Raw genomic sequence first — 17,773 nt, 5'->3', positions numbered from 1 at the left:
AACAATTTGAAATAAGTAACATTTACATAAATTTTCCTACGTTTAATTTATATCTAGTAATACTGCACAATCTCTGGTGAGTGATGCATGACTCTATGGATGTGTTTGCGGTGCTCTGTGCTTCCAGGAGATCTACCCTTACATTTTATCGTTTTAGAGGCCAATGTATTTCTTGCAAAAAAAAAATCAAAACACAAGAAAAATATCATTTATAAATTTACAGAACAGCATCTCGCTTAATTGATTTCCTTTTAGGAATCGATCTTTGTCTTACATAACATTTTCGGCAATTTTTAGCATTTATATAGAAGTAATAAAGGCACACCTCTAGATTTCTTGATTAGATTATAAGAGAACAGATAATATATGTCACGTTTTCTAAAGGCAAAACACGTGATTTATGCTTGTGCGAAATAATAAAAGAACTATTACTTAAAGTAAAGTCGATCAAACACTTATTTTAATGCAAGATATCAATTTAGGAAGACATTTAAGAAAATGCATGCTTTTAACTGGTCTGGCTTGTTAATGGATCGACCTATTTTATTTTCGAGAAATTCATTGATATTTCATTGACATTTTTAAAATGTGCCTGTGAGGTGAGTTTAACTGAAAATGTGATGTGCACATAAATCCGGCGTAAAAGAAGAACTTACGGTTTTGGGGCCATGCGGGTACTGTTGCAAATTTCATTACCTCCCATGAACATTCTCAATTAAACATAGTTTGCTGTTAGTTTTGCTTAGATGCGTTCTATACTTAAGGATCCTTATCAATGCCATAATTAGTGCACAAATATACCACGTGACAGGACTTGTTTGTATATCCAAAATAATTGTATCGCAAGATATCCAAAATTGTATATAAAATCAGTAAGAACATGTTTTGGAATTTTGATGACAATTTTCTTTTAAAATGATGCTCATATTGAAAAATGATCTTAATTCGTAAAATCTGTATCATACAAACGACAAATTGCTTTCTTTCGCTCTTTCCCCCTGTTAGATCGCTCTAAGTCTGCACTAGTAGAGGATGAATTTGGCGCACTGACTGGCTGCAATTGTGCTACGTAAAGTGCCTTAAAACGCGTTTATAACGAAAATAGCGCTATATAAATCTCGTATAATAATAATGATATTAATAATAATAATGATAATAAAAACAGGTTCCCTTCACCACAACCAATAAAACCGAAAACGTACATGATAGACTAAAATTCAGATGTCAAATAATTTTAGAAGAAATTGTCTGATCCTTTTGATAGCTAAACATAGTATCAACCGTTTTTATAATAAGCTGAAGTCAAAGAGAGACCGGACGACAGACTCGCTGTCTTATGGTATACAAGTCTAATAAATATATCCAAATATATGTCAAAATACACCAGAGGTGTTCTTTAATTCAAATTAGAAACCATCCAGAAAAGTATCTTCATTAGGTGCCTTGCCTTCCAACACCCAAAGTCAAATTACCGAGATCATTTGATACATTAGTCTTCGTTTAAATTAATTATTTATCTAACGTATTCGAGAAAATGCGTTGGGAATTGCTGACAGAATGACACTGCTTTTTATAAACTATAAATATTTAGTGAAAAATAATAATGTCATCTGACACTTGGGAAAAGCCATTTTCCATCTGTTTGAAAAATTAATGTTTTTGCGTATTAATCAAATTTTCTATATTTTACAACTCAATGAATGGTATAACTGGAGCATTCATTGCATTTTATGGGTTAAAACAATATACCGGCTGTGGTGTCAAATCGTAAAAAAGAATAATATATATCACTCTCGAAGCTTTTCTGGTGTTTAAGCCGACAGTTTAATGGCGGCGCCAAATATAAATTCTAGTTTGACAATTTTATTTTTAGATAACGTGGAAAGTGTGAAAAGGATATTTATATTTAAACATTACCTTAGACCAAGGGACCAATGTCTTGCTTTTGAGACAGCCTTACCTTACGCTGATTATTCAATCATATGCCTGACACACCAACAAAATGTTTTGGGTCGAATGTCATTTCTGTGAAATCATTTAAGTTATTGGACACGACATTTCGTAGTTTGGGTCAAAACGGCTATTCCGTGGGGATTTCAAATTTTGAATTTAAAAGAAATTTTACTTGATCGTTGGGATTAATTTTGTGGATTCAATCCGCACGAAATCCATAAAAATAGTGCTCTATTAATGATTTTACTGTATTGCAGTTACACCCATTCATCAGTAAAAGGTTAAAGTCCGCACCAAAAAGAGACTACATAGTGTCTTCTCCACAGCTGACCTTTGGTCGTATTGAATAATTGAAAAGCTAGACAACTATAAATGCAGGATTATCCTCAATGTAAACTTATATTTAGACATGCCAAAATGGTGACTTCAATAAAAAAGTGACAAAGTTAGTGCTTGTTATATTTCCAGTGTGGAAATGTCTTCACGTGTATGACTTTGGGATTGATAGCTGTAGTTGTATGTCTTAAGTAAATGTCTTATGTTGCACACGGTAAATGTCATCTCGTGCGCTGTGAGTTGCTCACGTTGCGTAGAATACAGCTTTAATATTGTAGGTGTTTTGTCCAAATAGACATTATGTAAGTACAAATAATACCGTATGAAAGATAGAGGAACAAGCCAACATAAATATATTATTATTCATCTGAACCAAATATTACTTTTATCTACTAAGTTTTATTGTATGATTCTGCCTATGTGTGTTTGTGTACATATCAGCCATGTAGTTTTCATGTCTTTTGCTTTCTTAGATCTACATTATTCCTATTGGATTTTAGTCCTTCTTTTTACATTTTTTCTCCAGATAATTAGTTGACATTCAGTAGTATTATACTTAATGCAGGCTACCAAACGGAGCTCGTTTTAAGAATAGCATTTTTGTACTTTTTAAGATGAACTTTGAGACTTGAATACATATCTGCAAATTTGGCTATATGGACTAAGTCTGTAACTTTTGTGCGTGTACAGTCCTTTTTAAACAGAAAGAAAGGGCATTGATTATACATGTCAGAAATAATGCGACAACATAATCATCGCCTTATAAACCTTATGCTTTTAGTTAGCATTTTAACCCGTCATATTAAGTAAAAAATGATTATTGTTACTACATGGTAATTAAAGATGGGTTGTTCAGTTATTTGCCCTACTACTGAAACGTATCTGAACATAACATTTACATCGAATATGGACACGTGGAATTGTTTGATGCAATCGTTTTCTACCCGATTACCTTTCATAGTTGACGGCGGAAATAACACACAGACACAAAGAAAGGTTATAAATTAGTTCAGTGTCTAAACTGCCCATATGCTTATTATACCTCAATAGTTTTCAATAGGTTTAAGCATCTTGGTTGATCCATAATAACTTTGCATAATTGTGTTCGTCTTCATTAAATCAAACGAAAATAGCTAAACGCATATTCAATATGAATATTTTAAGTATTCAGTAAAGTAGAGTAATATATTTTCTGGAAGAACCTTTTGTTTTCACTGTTACTTGAAAACATATTACATTTGGTCACTTGCTCCGATCAAAAAAGTTAATGTCTCCGGGGCAATAATGTTGACACATAAAAAACGCATTATCTATCATCTGAAATATGCATCGCGGGCGAATTGTGATTCCTTCTTTGTATCAGGACGAAACGATAGGTGGTAATATGCAACTAAATATGCATTGTCAGATGCTTGTTCTATGTGACACATTTTTAAAAAATAAATATTTCAAAGATTAGTGTTTAGTCATCGTTTTCCGATCAAATTGCTAACAAGTGACATTTAAAATACATCATCAGATCTGATAATGGATGACAAAATCTAATTGTTAATTTATTGGACATGGTACAGTTAACACGAATGTCGCGCAGATTATGTATATGATAATAACACATAAAGCGATAATATTTACATTTTCAGATGCTCCCTGGTGTGCAATAATATTTTTATCTTGTCAAATGCTTTTAAAAACTGCCAATACTAAAAGTATTGTAAATATGATTTACTAAATGTATGTATCTGTTCTGTAAGGAACGGTACGAATAATGACGCGCGATTTGAGTAACTAGGTAAATAGAACAATATCTCGAAACTTTTCTCTAACAATCAAGCCATTAACTGCAGTGCTAAGGTCTGTGTTAGGTTTTAACCGACTTACAGGTTATAAAGATATAATCCTCTTTTTCAAGGAAAATGTTTGTAATACAGTAGTTCTTTGAGACTGCACGCAGCTTTTCAATATCATAAATAGCGGTCAAAGCGTCATTATAGTAATAGAAAAGAGAGAGAGAGAAAGAGATGTCCTGTTGAAAAGTCTTTTCGTGGCTGCCCGTTTCAAACTCCACCTATCTCTTTGGATAATCGCAATTGTTAAATGTGCTTCTTTATATAATAATTATCAGAAATTGAGCGAGTAAAAAAGTATCACCTTTTTATATTGCAGGTATAGGGACTACATAGACATTCAAGACATTCCGTATAGTGCCTTCAACCTATTAGATAGTGGTAAAGGCATGAAACAGTTTAATGTTCTGTTTATACGACTTACGAACTGATGAAATATGTAGTTTTGTTATTAAACTCTAGTCTAAAATAGCCCGATTAATTTACCTATATTAAACAATTTATTTATTTATTTTGTTGGTTTTAACGTCGCACCGACAAAATCATAAGTCATATAGCGACTTTCCAGCTTTTATGGTTGAGGAGGACCATAGGTGGCACTCCGGGCATTATTTTATCACGAGCGGGCACCTGGGTAGAACCACCAACATTCCGGAAGCCAGCTGGATGGCTTCCTCACATGAAGAATTCAACGCCCCGAGTGAGGCTCGAACCTACATCGATAAGGAGCAAGTGATTTGAAGTCAGCGACTTTAACCACTCGGCCACGGAAGCCCCCATATTAAACAAAGAACAATAAAATGAATGATGTAGACAATAATCCTTGATATCGTGTTAGAATTTAATTAACATGTCTAAAAACAGTGACGTGCTCTTTAATAAAATTGTTTTTTCGTTCAGATGCGTATTATCAAATATTTCATTCGTATAAAAACTCCCAAAAAAAGATTTTATTCCACACCATTTTTAATATATTTTTTCTTAAATAACTACACTGAAAACTTTACTTCAAAATGATCGATTAATCGAGGACAACAATTTTAGGGGGTTACAACTCTTGGTGATATGCGCTGCTTCTACCAATACTTCCTTATGTTTACATTTCCTCAAATAAATCTGAAGCGGAGAAAAGATGAATGAAGACAAAGTGTCTTTTGTAAATCTGATATTTACCTTTTAAATGATAGTCACGTGCTCTACTTCCAGCAATCGAACGCCTTTATATAAAACCCTCTTTTACATAAAACATTAGGGGCAAATGCAACTAAATGGTTTAATTAAACAAATTTCTGTATTGCATGTCTACGACAACAGAATAAGAAGGTATGGCCATACGGGAAATTAGTTGTATATGTTTTATGTACTCTTAGTATGTCTTCGTATGAAAAGAAAATTATAATGTTATGAACAGTTCAGATAATATGCGTCACCGGGCTGTTATGAAATTTTCACAGAATAAAGTTGCCGATAGTTCTGACAGACTGGTTTTTTTCCAGGTCTCTATTTTTCTCCATTTCACTGCTGTATATCTTCAAACATGACCACTAACGTCGTTTCTTTAAGTAGAGCAAAAATAAAATACCTAATATATAAATATATGAAAATAAAACACAGCAAACAACCTTTATTTTTGAATTTGTCTTAAAATTTTCTCTCCAATGATATATAATTTGTCAAGTTTACATCCACCTCATATCAGAGACAAACGCTTTATGAACGCAAAACACGTAAAAGTAACGCATTTCTTTTTGTCGTGTATAGGAGAGCATTTTCCCGAAAACATTAATCTAAAATTTTATAAAATAACATCTTCATTTCATCATTATTGTGATTTTGTTTCATAATATCTATCAACAGAAACAGCAACTAAATTTGAATTCATGTTAATTTATGAAATAGGAATAAAAACGTCGTTAATTTTACTGGGGATAGGGGAAGAGCCATTGTTAATAGTGTGAAATCTAAAACGGTGACCCCCATTTTTCTTTATAAGGAATCGATAGCGATTGAAATTTTGCACGCTTGTTCAAATTTATTCAAAATTCTATCGGGCAGCTTTTTTTAAAAATATAGGCGTCTTTACGCAAAATTTCGGGTGAAACTCAACGTTAGTTGTACGTGTTGCGTTCATAAATCGTATGCGATGTGACGTCGAAATAAACGTGACAAATTATATATCATTGGAGAGATAATTTTAAGACAAATTCGAAAATAAAGGTCTTTTTGCTGTTCTTTTTGTTTCAAATATATATATATATATTAGGTACGTCATTTTGCTGTCTGCTGAAAACACGACGTTAGTGGTCATGTTGAAAAGATTTAGTCAAGTTGTGTGTGATCTGTACTTAACTTTACATATCCATCTTCTTTCACCATCGATCGATACCTTTTATCTTCTAAAGATGTAATTTGGTTTGTGACGAGAAGTATGTGAACATGACTACTATTATCAAATCGTATTGTTTTATAGTTGTATATTGTGAATTATATATTGGTATCAGACTGGTCTTATGAAATACATTTTAAGGTTTTGATACATTATGGAATACCAGTAGGCCAAAATCTATTTCCAACTTTAAGGACTAAAAATGTAACGCATTAATTTATGACAAGATTGATGACAAAGATATGTCATTTTGTTCACTTATTCGAAACGTTCACAAGCTTCTTTTTTTTTAAAAAGACAAATTGAAAAAGTAAAAGAAGTGATTAATATAAAATTTGAAATCGATTCACTTGGAGTGCAGTACTGATCGGCGAACTTTCCAGTTGAATGATCCTTTAAACGAAACCTATCATTAAAATGTCAAATGGTACAGTTGGTATTTATCTGTCGAATACGCTGACCAGTTGTTGCACCACCACACTGTTCCATTATTCATTAAATAAGACAAAAAGAGAAACATACTTTATCATTTGCTTTAAACAATAGCGAAAAAAAGAGGCATTGCTGCAGGGAACTACTCTGGGTTTTTTATGAATATTTGATTAACTTTTTTTATGTTTGGAGAAAGGAGTAATTTTTGTACACACATGATTAATATTTGATGATAAGTTAACACAAAATAGGGATGACAGTACAAATTCCATTGAAATCCACATGTTATGTTTGTTTCTGATTACATAGCTCTCGGAATTGAAAAATGAAAGTGTATTAGTGAAATTAATATTTGAGCAAGATTTTGTGACGATTTAAAAGAATAGCCTGGAATGAATGTAAAACAAACCAAAAATCCTTATTTGTTCTTAGCTAGCATATGAAACTACATATAAAAAAGCAATGTATCACCAATAACTCATAGTGTTGACTTCCATGAAAACAATATATAGAATATAAACACATGTAAGTAACTTAATTCTCAGTTATTTTGAACTTATTCACATGAAGTATTTAATCTATACCTAGCATAGACTAGTGTGACTTGATTGCTCGCAAGAAGATTCAAATGTAACTTTACTGTATGAATCTAACAGCGATTGAAGCCCTAGATTTATATAGTCTGGTACCAAGGGAAGTGAACGGTTATCTACCGCTCAATCCGAATGTCATGGGCTCAAGTCCCACCGAGGTCACGACCACATCCTCTCTGGGTTTTCCAGGAAGCGGACTAGAGAGTGGTTCCAAAAAGACTGAATTTTTTTCATCACAATCGGGATAAGTATACACTAAAACCTAAAAGTCATTACATAACAGAAATTTCCTGCATAACATTCTAACATAAGTCTACAAACATTTCAACCATATTACGATCTTTGAAAAGATGCTCGGCAGGGTTGTAGTAATGCTAATGCTAATGCTAATGCATTAGTAATGCATTATTTTTTTCAAATAATGCCAAGTAATGATTAATGCCACAATTTTAGCATTAAAAATAATGCTAATTTAATGCCAAAGTTAGTAATGCTAATGCTAATGCTTAGCATTACTTAGGCATTATTTTCTGTATCACTGGAAATCCCAGGACTGGTTCAAGTTAACTTGGTGTGAACTAGATCAGATCAAGAGATACACCACAAACCTCAAACAAGGACATAAAACACAGTCCAAATGTTCAGGTATGCACAATATTCTGCCTAAATACTGATAAAATTTAAATCATATATGGGCCATCTAGGTATGAAGCATTTTTGAACATACAATTTTACCTAAAACACTAGCACCATTAATTTTGTCTGTAACCAATTAAATATACACAGTGTATCTAATGCAAATTAATGCACTGAACTATACATTTAAAACCTGGGACAACTCCGAAGTGCAAATTTATAATTACCATTAAAGGTGACATAATTAGTTTTGTCAACCAGAATATCAAACAGAATGATTGTTATTTTTTGACACCTTTTTATCAATTAACAGTATGCCACTGATAGTGGTGTTAAAGACCTTAAGGCAGCTAGCTTTTACATGTCATGTCAAATAGGCTGTTGGGGAGTCATTAAACAGGTACTTGACATTCAACATAAGTGGTTTTTTTATAAAGTGATAGTAATGGTAAAAGAAAAATTCAGAAGATTACTTAGGTAAATACTGTAAAGCAGACCAAACGCTCAAATTTTTGAGCACATCATGTTGATAAAATGCAACAATGATAAACTATAATACATAAACAATATCAAGCACTGGAGACATAGACAGATACAAAATACTGAAGAATTTAAATGTTGTGTTTCTTATGGTGCTGCTGGATCATTTCAAGTATTTCAAAAAAATATATATGAAATCCCTGGTTGGTAGATTTGATTCATTACAAATGATAAATGTAACAAAGTCATGTGTTGCTTCTATGAAATAAACAACTAAAATGATTAAATGAAAAACAAACAAATAGTGTATGTGATTATAACATGCAATGAATCACAAAAAGTAATGCTAATGCTAATGCTAATGCACCCTATGTAATGCTAATTTAATGCATTATTTTGACAAAAATGAGTAATGCTAATGCTAATTTAATGCCGATTTTTTCTAAGTAATGCTAATTTAATGCATTACTTATGCAAGTAATTATTAACAACCCTGATGCTCGGGCTTACATACTTACTGATAATGACAATGAAAAATCAGAGATATAACATAAAACGTTTCATAATGGAAAAAAATATTTATTTTTATACTTTTATATGACCTTATTTAGTGTCTCAAGATACAGTAACCTATATAGAGCGTTCAATTAGATTGAAGTTAATTTTTCGAGGTAACAACCTTGGATTGCCCACCTTTGTTTATTTTAGAAATGGGCATAATAGTATCGATAAACTGTTATTGAAAGGGAGATATGTTTTGGTTCAGTATGAAGTCAAGGCTTGTCTAGTTAGTTCCCTTTTATCTGTTAGTATTAATTCATCCTATAGTTGATCAACATCATTCTGCAATTCTGTGCAAGCAATTTTGGGATGGTACATGTAATTAAAACAGTATTAGGTATATATTTCTAATCAAAATTATATTAGTTTAAAAATTGTTCATACGCTGAATAAGACGTTCATATTAGGCATAGAGATCCGTTCCAAAATTTTACTACATAAGTAACTGTCTCATATTTTTCGCATACCCATATGTCGGCTAAATAATACTCACGCTGGAGCGCATACTAGTATATCATCTTCTGTAAATGACCAATATTTAACATAATTTATTGATCTTCAATTCTAACATAAAAGCATGAAGCACCATATTACTCGTTTGGCTTGTGACTGATGCAGTCCTAATATACACCAAGAACACTGATCAATGCATATGTTCATATTAAGCAGGAAAAACTTGTCCATAAATATTTAAATGCTGACTAGAAAATTGAATTTGCGCAAACAACGGAAGAGCAAATTTAGAAATGTTTGGAAAAAATGAATTATTTTAACTATTTGATGCATATTTTAGCATATTTATTCAATCAATTCAAATATTATGCAAATGTTTAGCTTTAAATGTTTAACCTCTAAATTTATGACATGATCTTTATTGCTTAGACGCTCTTCGGTCTTTCTTTTAGAACAGTTCTAATTTGAGGTAACACAAAAACATAACTCCACATTATGTCAGAATAATTTGTATATCTGATATGTTGATAACGTAACACATAAGCACAGATAGTGCTTGACTCCCTTTTCATGGTGCCATTGCTATAATTATTGTTGAATTGCTGTTTATAATAGGATTTGTGTCCTTTGTGGCTGATTTGGGTTCATTATGTTGATAGCTGGATTCCAGCATCACACATTATGTCATATACAATAGTTAAAGGGAATCAGATATTTGTTAGAGCAAGTACTCGTTGTAAAACCTTATGTATAAATTTAGACCAATCAAAACACGTTCTATAAATAGCACCAATCAAAGCTGACGTCTGCTGCTAAGGTATAAATAGGTAGATGGATGACACAGAGATCATTCGGTATCCGGAAATAGAAGAAGATACATCGAGGGTTCAACTAATAATTTATCCCAGTACCTTGACATGGAAGTTATTGCAACTACACTGTCAGGGCGGATAAATTTTTTCTTTTAAAGACGTTTGAAGTTCATAGACAAAAGAAGAGTTGCAGAATTTCAACAAGGTTTCCAGGGCCAGCGTATAGGAGTTTTACCTTAATGGTAGATGAATGCTATAGACGATAGCAAATATGGGCTAAGCATCGGAAAACTGAGACAGAGACCCATAGTTTGGTAATCTACTGAGATAGTAGGAGAATTCCAGCTTATAGACGGTTCAGCGTTATTGGCGAAGTACAGCCAATGCATCGGGGATATACCTATATGGTACTTGAATGCTACATATAGGTGCTGAGCTTCGATCACGTATGTATTAGCACCATGCAAGTAGGGTTATATTACACTTCCTGTCATTTATTTTTTATTTTTCTGGTATAGGAAATAAAGCATCGCTAAATCATATAAAATGTTCCTCATGCTAATATGATGTACCACTTTAACTCGTGTAATACAATCGCTAAAGTAAAAACATGTTTCTTTTACGAAAGTAATATATATATATATATGTATCCTTTAGCGTGATCATACCTTAGCCGACATAGGGGTACGTAAAATGTATGAGACAATTACCTGAGTGAAAGTTTGAAAACGGACCTGCATATATGCCTTCATTCTCGCATACCAGAGGTCTACCGTGGACGAACATCTGATGGATGAGAATGATATGCCTTACAAATTCCATCAAATATAGAACGTCGTCTGGTGGTATTCTGGGTTTATAAATATATACACGAAAATTGAACGCAAAGACAAATAATTTGCCAAACATGTTCTGAAAATTCTCTTTTACAGTAAAAAGAAAGTAGTCAACAATAATTTACATGAAAATAATTTACTATTCGATCCTATTTGCTTTGCATAATAAGGGCTTTGAACGTAAGCCCAAATAATCAAAAACAATAGCACCCAGCTGCAGGGCCTGTATTCAACAACGTTTAAAATCTGAAATGTTTAATTTGCTGTTACTTCGTTTGTAGTAAATTTTTACTGACAAAATTTTGTTGAGCTTCATGTTGATGCAAAATGCACATCGAGGCCAAAGTGTCAGAGAGAAAATGAAGTTTTAAATGTTAGAGCCTACATTTTTGTATCAAAACTCTGGTGAAAACGGGTGTAGACCTGGTCTTATTTGCAATTAACCTTTGTACAGTATGTTTACATCTCATGTCAAGATCGCGGCAATAAAGAGATGCTAATAGTCTGATTTTACTCCATAACCGATTTCAAATCCACCGGTGCACATGATTTCCGTACCAGTCGTAAAGGTAGCATCGCTTGCTAAAGACAGACATGTCAAACCGATTTCACGTGCCTCTCCTATTCTGCCAAGTTGCTGAAAAATATCAAGAAAATATTTTTTGACTCTATCCAGTTTAACTTAATTTCTTTTCTTTAACGAAAGTGTTCACAACAATATATTATATAATTTCATATTTGTAGTATTTTCACATATAATACACGACAAAAATTAACTAAAATTGCGACGCTAAAAGACCCATGCAATGAAGTTTCTATTTTATACGTTTGTATATGTACGTGACCAGCATTCTTTTTCAAAACACTATGATATCATATTTCACACCCTAAGTAAGCAACAAGTAAAACATATTTTCGGATATTTTTAGAAAAAAGACGTTGGTGATATTTGTCAATTAGCATCCGTTTTCATTCAGTGTTGCTATATTTTCTGGTCTTCTGGGATCATGGAGTCCATTCATTAGATGTGTAATAGAGTTCAGCATAAGCCGGTGCTTGGGTGCGTGAGAGGTGCTGCACATTTCATTACCATACATGAACAGACTCAATCAAAGCGGGTCTGCTATTATTCTGCTTAGTTGATTCTATGCTTCCAAAGGACCTTTTTACAGATTTTATAACATATTCGTGATAGTTATTATGAATAACCTTTACACTACATTAGCGTCACTTTATCCTAAATCTTTTCTAAAAGACTTTTTTCTATGGTGTGCTTGTTTTATTCTTAGGTTTTCCACTTTTTATTTTAAAAATCTGACAGTTATTAAATTAGTCAGTCAGTCCCTTTTGAGAAACCTTGAGAAATCATAATTCGCAATTTACTTGATTACACAATGACTAGCTCGGGGGCAAATAGGTCACACTTCCAATTAACCAGCTCTGGTGTCATAAAAAGATACCTTTTACATTGTCAAGTATGTTTGCTAGTTTGTTTTTCTGTTCATTTTTCATCAGTGTGTGACAATATGTTTTTCAAATGTTCATTACATAGCAAAATTAATTTTGACAAGTTAAATATGATTTATAATAATAATAAAAAACGCATTTTACATCTATTTATAATAACTGAAAATGAAATTGTCAAGTTTGTAAGCACTTTTAAAATATATATAGAGTGGGCAGACCAATGCTCGGCGCATACCAACGCTCGGCGTATATCGCGTTTCTCTGAGAATTTCTTAATATATATTTAAAATATCAGCTCTTGTGAGTCCCATTTCGTTTGTTTACATCACGCGTGATTTTATCAAAGTGGGTTCATTTTCGGTATGGTCAAAGTAGAGCAGACGATACAAGGCTAAAAACCATTCAGTTTTGTGTAAAGGTCAAGGTCGTTTGTGTTGACAAAACGTATGTTAAGACAGGAGACAAAAAATTGGATTTTTTATTAGTTGTAGTGGTCATATCATAAATAATTTTCATACAGTTGGATTATAAGATGAACTCTTGCGATTTCTTTGCGTAGACATGGGAAATGGGAAAAAATAAGAGAAAGAACAGTAGCCAAGGAGAATCTTCAAATTTGAAAAGAATAACAAAGGGGCCAAAGATCGCGGGAAATACGTTTCTGGTGAGTGATTCTCAGTCGATTATCAACGGTCACAACAGCCAATCTCATATGAATGGATCTTTTATGTCATTATTGACTGGTGACAATACAGTATTTAATCCCAGTAGTAACAACGGTACATATATTACAGACAGGCGATCTTTTGATACAATGTCGCAGTTACCTCTAAACATGAATGGCAATAGTAACGGAGTCATAAGCCCCCAACAGTTTGTAAATTTGGGTCAATATCCGATGCCTGGTAACCTGCATTGTATGGGAGTTAATCCTTCAACACCCGTGAATATGCAACACGGAATGCCACAAAATACATCTACGCCTGTTGAACCAGGAAAAATGGTATCCAACGCAGAGCTGATGCAGTTCATAAGTTCAAAATTTGATGAGATGAGTAACCGCTTAAATAAGTTAGAATCCCTAGAAAAGAAGGTGTCCGACATGGATGCTAAGCTCAACAAACTGTGGACGGACGTCGATGCTAGAGTTACATGAAACAGCGAAAGGTTGAGCACTGTAGAAGATTCGGTTGAGCTCCAGGATTACAATTTGGATAAAACACAGCGCATTGTCAAAGATTTGCAGGATGAATATAGGGAATTAAAAGATACTTTAACCGATATTCAATCCAAGTCGATGATAAAGAACTTGATAATCGGGGGAATTGCAGAGACAGAAAATGAGACTACGCAGGAAACCGAGAGGCTTGTAAAAGACTTTTTCAATGATTCGTTGAAAATATGCGGCGAAGAGGTGAGGAAAATTGACATCGAGCGAGCACATCGTTTTGGTAAACGTAGGCCAAACAAACCTAGAAATATTGTTGTCGCATTTAGGAATTTCAAAGATAAAGAAGCGGTAAAGGCGGCAGGCAAAGTAAACCTGAATACAAGAGACACTGGTTTATTCATGCACGATCAGTATCCGCAAAATGTCATTGTACAAAGAAAAAAACTCACACCCATTATGAAAAAAGCGCGCGATGATGGTAAAAATGCATATATAAGATATAACAAATTGATAGTAGACGGTGAGGTATACATGAACGGGCCATACGGTAAAGTCGAGTAGCAGGTGCAAGAGGGTGATATATCGATTGCGGTATGGAACTGTAACGGTCTCACGGCAGATAAAAGGGACAGTGACGAGTTTTGTGACATTATATCTAAATCCGATGTTATACTCCTTCTTGAATCTTGGACCGATAGTGACAGTAAAATTGACTTTGATGGTTATTGTGTTAAGAATTTTTATCGCAAATTTCAACATAAGAATGCCCGACGAAACAGTGGTGGAATAGTATTATATTTTAAGGAAACGCTGTCAGAAGGTATAGAAATAATACGAAATCACTATGATACAATCATTTGGGTTAAGTTTGATGCAGTCTTTTTCGGTTAAGAGAATGATGTTTACCTGTGTGCCGTTTATATTTGGGGTGCAGAATCACCTGCATATAATGTAGTAGACTGCAATCTTTTTGAAATATTAGAGGCGGATATTTTTTATTTCAACAATATTGGGACGGTGTTCGTGGCGGGAGATTTCAATGGAAGAGTTGGTCTTAAACTTGATTATGTTCCGAACGACCGTGTAAACTCGATTACAGATGTTTCAAGTTATGTTCCAGACATACCATTGAAAAGATGCTCTATGGATGCACAATATAATAATTATGGAATTCAGCTATTAGACTTATGTAAAGCGACCGATCTCAGAATTTGTAACGGTAGACTAGACAATAAAGGTCCTTTTACGTACTGCGGAGGCAACGGTTTGTCGGTTATAGATTACTTACTGTGCAAGCAAGATGGGTTTTCGGATGTGAACGGTTTTGAGGTGTCTGACTTTAATATGTTTTCTGACCATGCAGTTTTGAAATTTAATATTGCCGGAAATAAACGGAGAAATACTAATAGCGAAGAAATTAACCAATCAAAGATTAAATGGAGTGATGAGAAAAGAGGATTGTTTAGAAGTGGTCTTATAGCAAAATTACCAGAGTTAAATCAAATTATTTTTAATATTAAGGATAGAGATAAAGAATCAGTAGAAACTGCCATATCTGGTTTTGTTAGTGCTATAAATGATGTTGGTACACCACTGTTTCAATATAATTGTAATGTTAACGTGAATAAATATCCACGCTTTAAAACTAAGCCCGTGCTTAGAAAGTCTGACTGGTTCGATACCGATTGTCATAGAAAAAAGCAAGAATATATAGAGGCTTTGACTTGTTTTAATAGTGTTAAGAATAGTGCAAATAGAGAACACCTTATGATAAAGAAACGAGCATATAAATCCTTTATAAAGAAAAGGAAGACAAAATTTAAGTTTAAAATGATGGCTGAAATAGAGAATTTAAAGAAGAAAAAACCTCGCGATTTCTGGAGATATTTTCAAAAAACTAAGGAATGTAATGGCAGTAACATTACTACAGACGAGTTTTATATTTTTTTCAAAAATCTTACACAACAAATAAACATTACTACACATGAAGATGCCGAGCATTTCTGCTCCGAGGAGTTACAAACAGACGATCCCATTTTTGAAGAGCTCGATAAAAATATCACTGTGCAGGAGGTGAACTGCGCGTTGAAATCGCTGAAACGTGGTAAAGCAGGAGCAAGCGATAATTTAATAAATGAATATTTCATTGAAGCAGGTGACATACTAGCATCACACATTACGGACTTATTTAATAATATTTGAGAGCGGGCATTTTCCAGAGCTTTGGATGGAAGGCATTATTGTCCCGTTGCACAAAAAAGGAAGTGTGAACGACGTAAATAATTACCGAGGGATAACTCTTGTTAGCGTGTTTGCCAAATTATTTACCTCAGTCTTAAATAAAAGATTAATAGAATGGTCTGAGAAAAACAATGTTATATCTGATTCACAATTTGGATTCCGAAAGGGTTTGTCAACCACTGACGCGATTTTCAGTCTTCATTGTTTAATACAACATATGTTAAATAACGGAAAACGGTTATACTGTGCTTTTATTGACATGAGCAAATGTTTTGATTCGGTTTACAGAAATGCCCTTTGGCTAAAAATGCATAGATTAGGTGTAAATGGGAAAATGTTACGTATTGTGCGAGCAATGTATGAGCATGTGAGATGTCGTATACGACATTGTAACACTTACTCCGATTTTATGGATGTTGCTGTGGGTTTAAAACAAGGCGAAATTTGTTCACCTTTGTTCTGGTCCATGTTTATAGAAGATTTGGAGTTATCGTTAAGTACAGAATCAAGCATCGGACTCAATTTAGATGAACTAACATTAATCCTCTTGCTTTATGCGGATGATATGGTTATCTTAGCGGAATCTGTTGAAAACTTGCAACGCAACTTGAACGATCTAAATGACTATTGTGATAAATGGGGCCTTCAGGTTAACATTTCAAAAACCAAAGTGATGGTCTTTCGAAAACGCGGACAATTACGTGCAAACGAAAAGTGGTCATATAAAAATGTAGACTTAGAAGTTGTCGAGAGTTTTAATTATTTAGGTGTAGTTTTAGATTCAAATGGTCGTTTTGAAAGCAATCAACAGCTGATTACAGGTAAAGCACTCAAAGCCATGAACACTCTTCTGTGTAAAATCAAGGAATTCGAGTTTACACCAAAGACATTATGTCAGCTATTTGATGCTTTTGTCACTTCAATTTTATGTTATTCGTCAGAAATTTGGGGTTACACTAAAGCAAAAGAGTTAGAACGAATACACTTGAAATATTGCAAACGGATTCTCAATGTTAAAGTGTCCACCAGCACTGTAGGTATTTATGGTGAGCTGGGGCGATACCCACTTTATGTTAATCGGTACATACGAATAATAAAATATTGGTTGAAAATTTTAAATACAGACAATTGTATCTTAAGAACATGTTATCTTACTTCTTTAAAAGACTGCGAAAATAACAAGAAGAATTGGGCGTCCAATGTAAAATCTTTACTGTATAAATATGGCTTTGGCTATGTTTGGGAAAATCCTAGTTTAGTTGAACAAAAAGGTTTTCTAGCATATTTCAAACAACGTGTTATTGACTGTTTTGTTCAGGATTGGAGAAATAATTTGGAAAAAAACAGTGTATTGTTTGTATATAAGTACCTTAAACAGACTTTTGGCTATGAATATTATTTGGATCAACTGTGCAAAAAAGATCGGAAAGAGTTTACAAAGTTAAGACTCAGTGCACATAGCCTAAGAATTGAGACAGGAAGGTATGGTCAAAACAGAATAGATCGTAATCAAAGAATATGCCAGTTATGTAATAAAGGTGATATAGAGGATGAATTCCATTTTATTCTGGT

The sequence above is a fragment of the Mercenaria mercenaria genome, chromosome 13, assembly GCF_021730395.1.
Source record: "Mercenaria mercenaria strain notata chromosome 13, MADL_Memer_1, whole genome shotgun sequence".
NCBI lineage: Eukaryota > Metazoa > Mollusca > Bivalvia > Venerida > Veneridae > Mercenaria > Mercenaria mercenaria.
Note: the sequence above shows the minus strand (reverse complement) of the source record.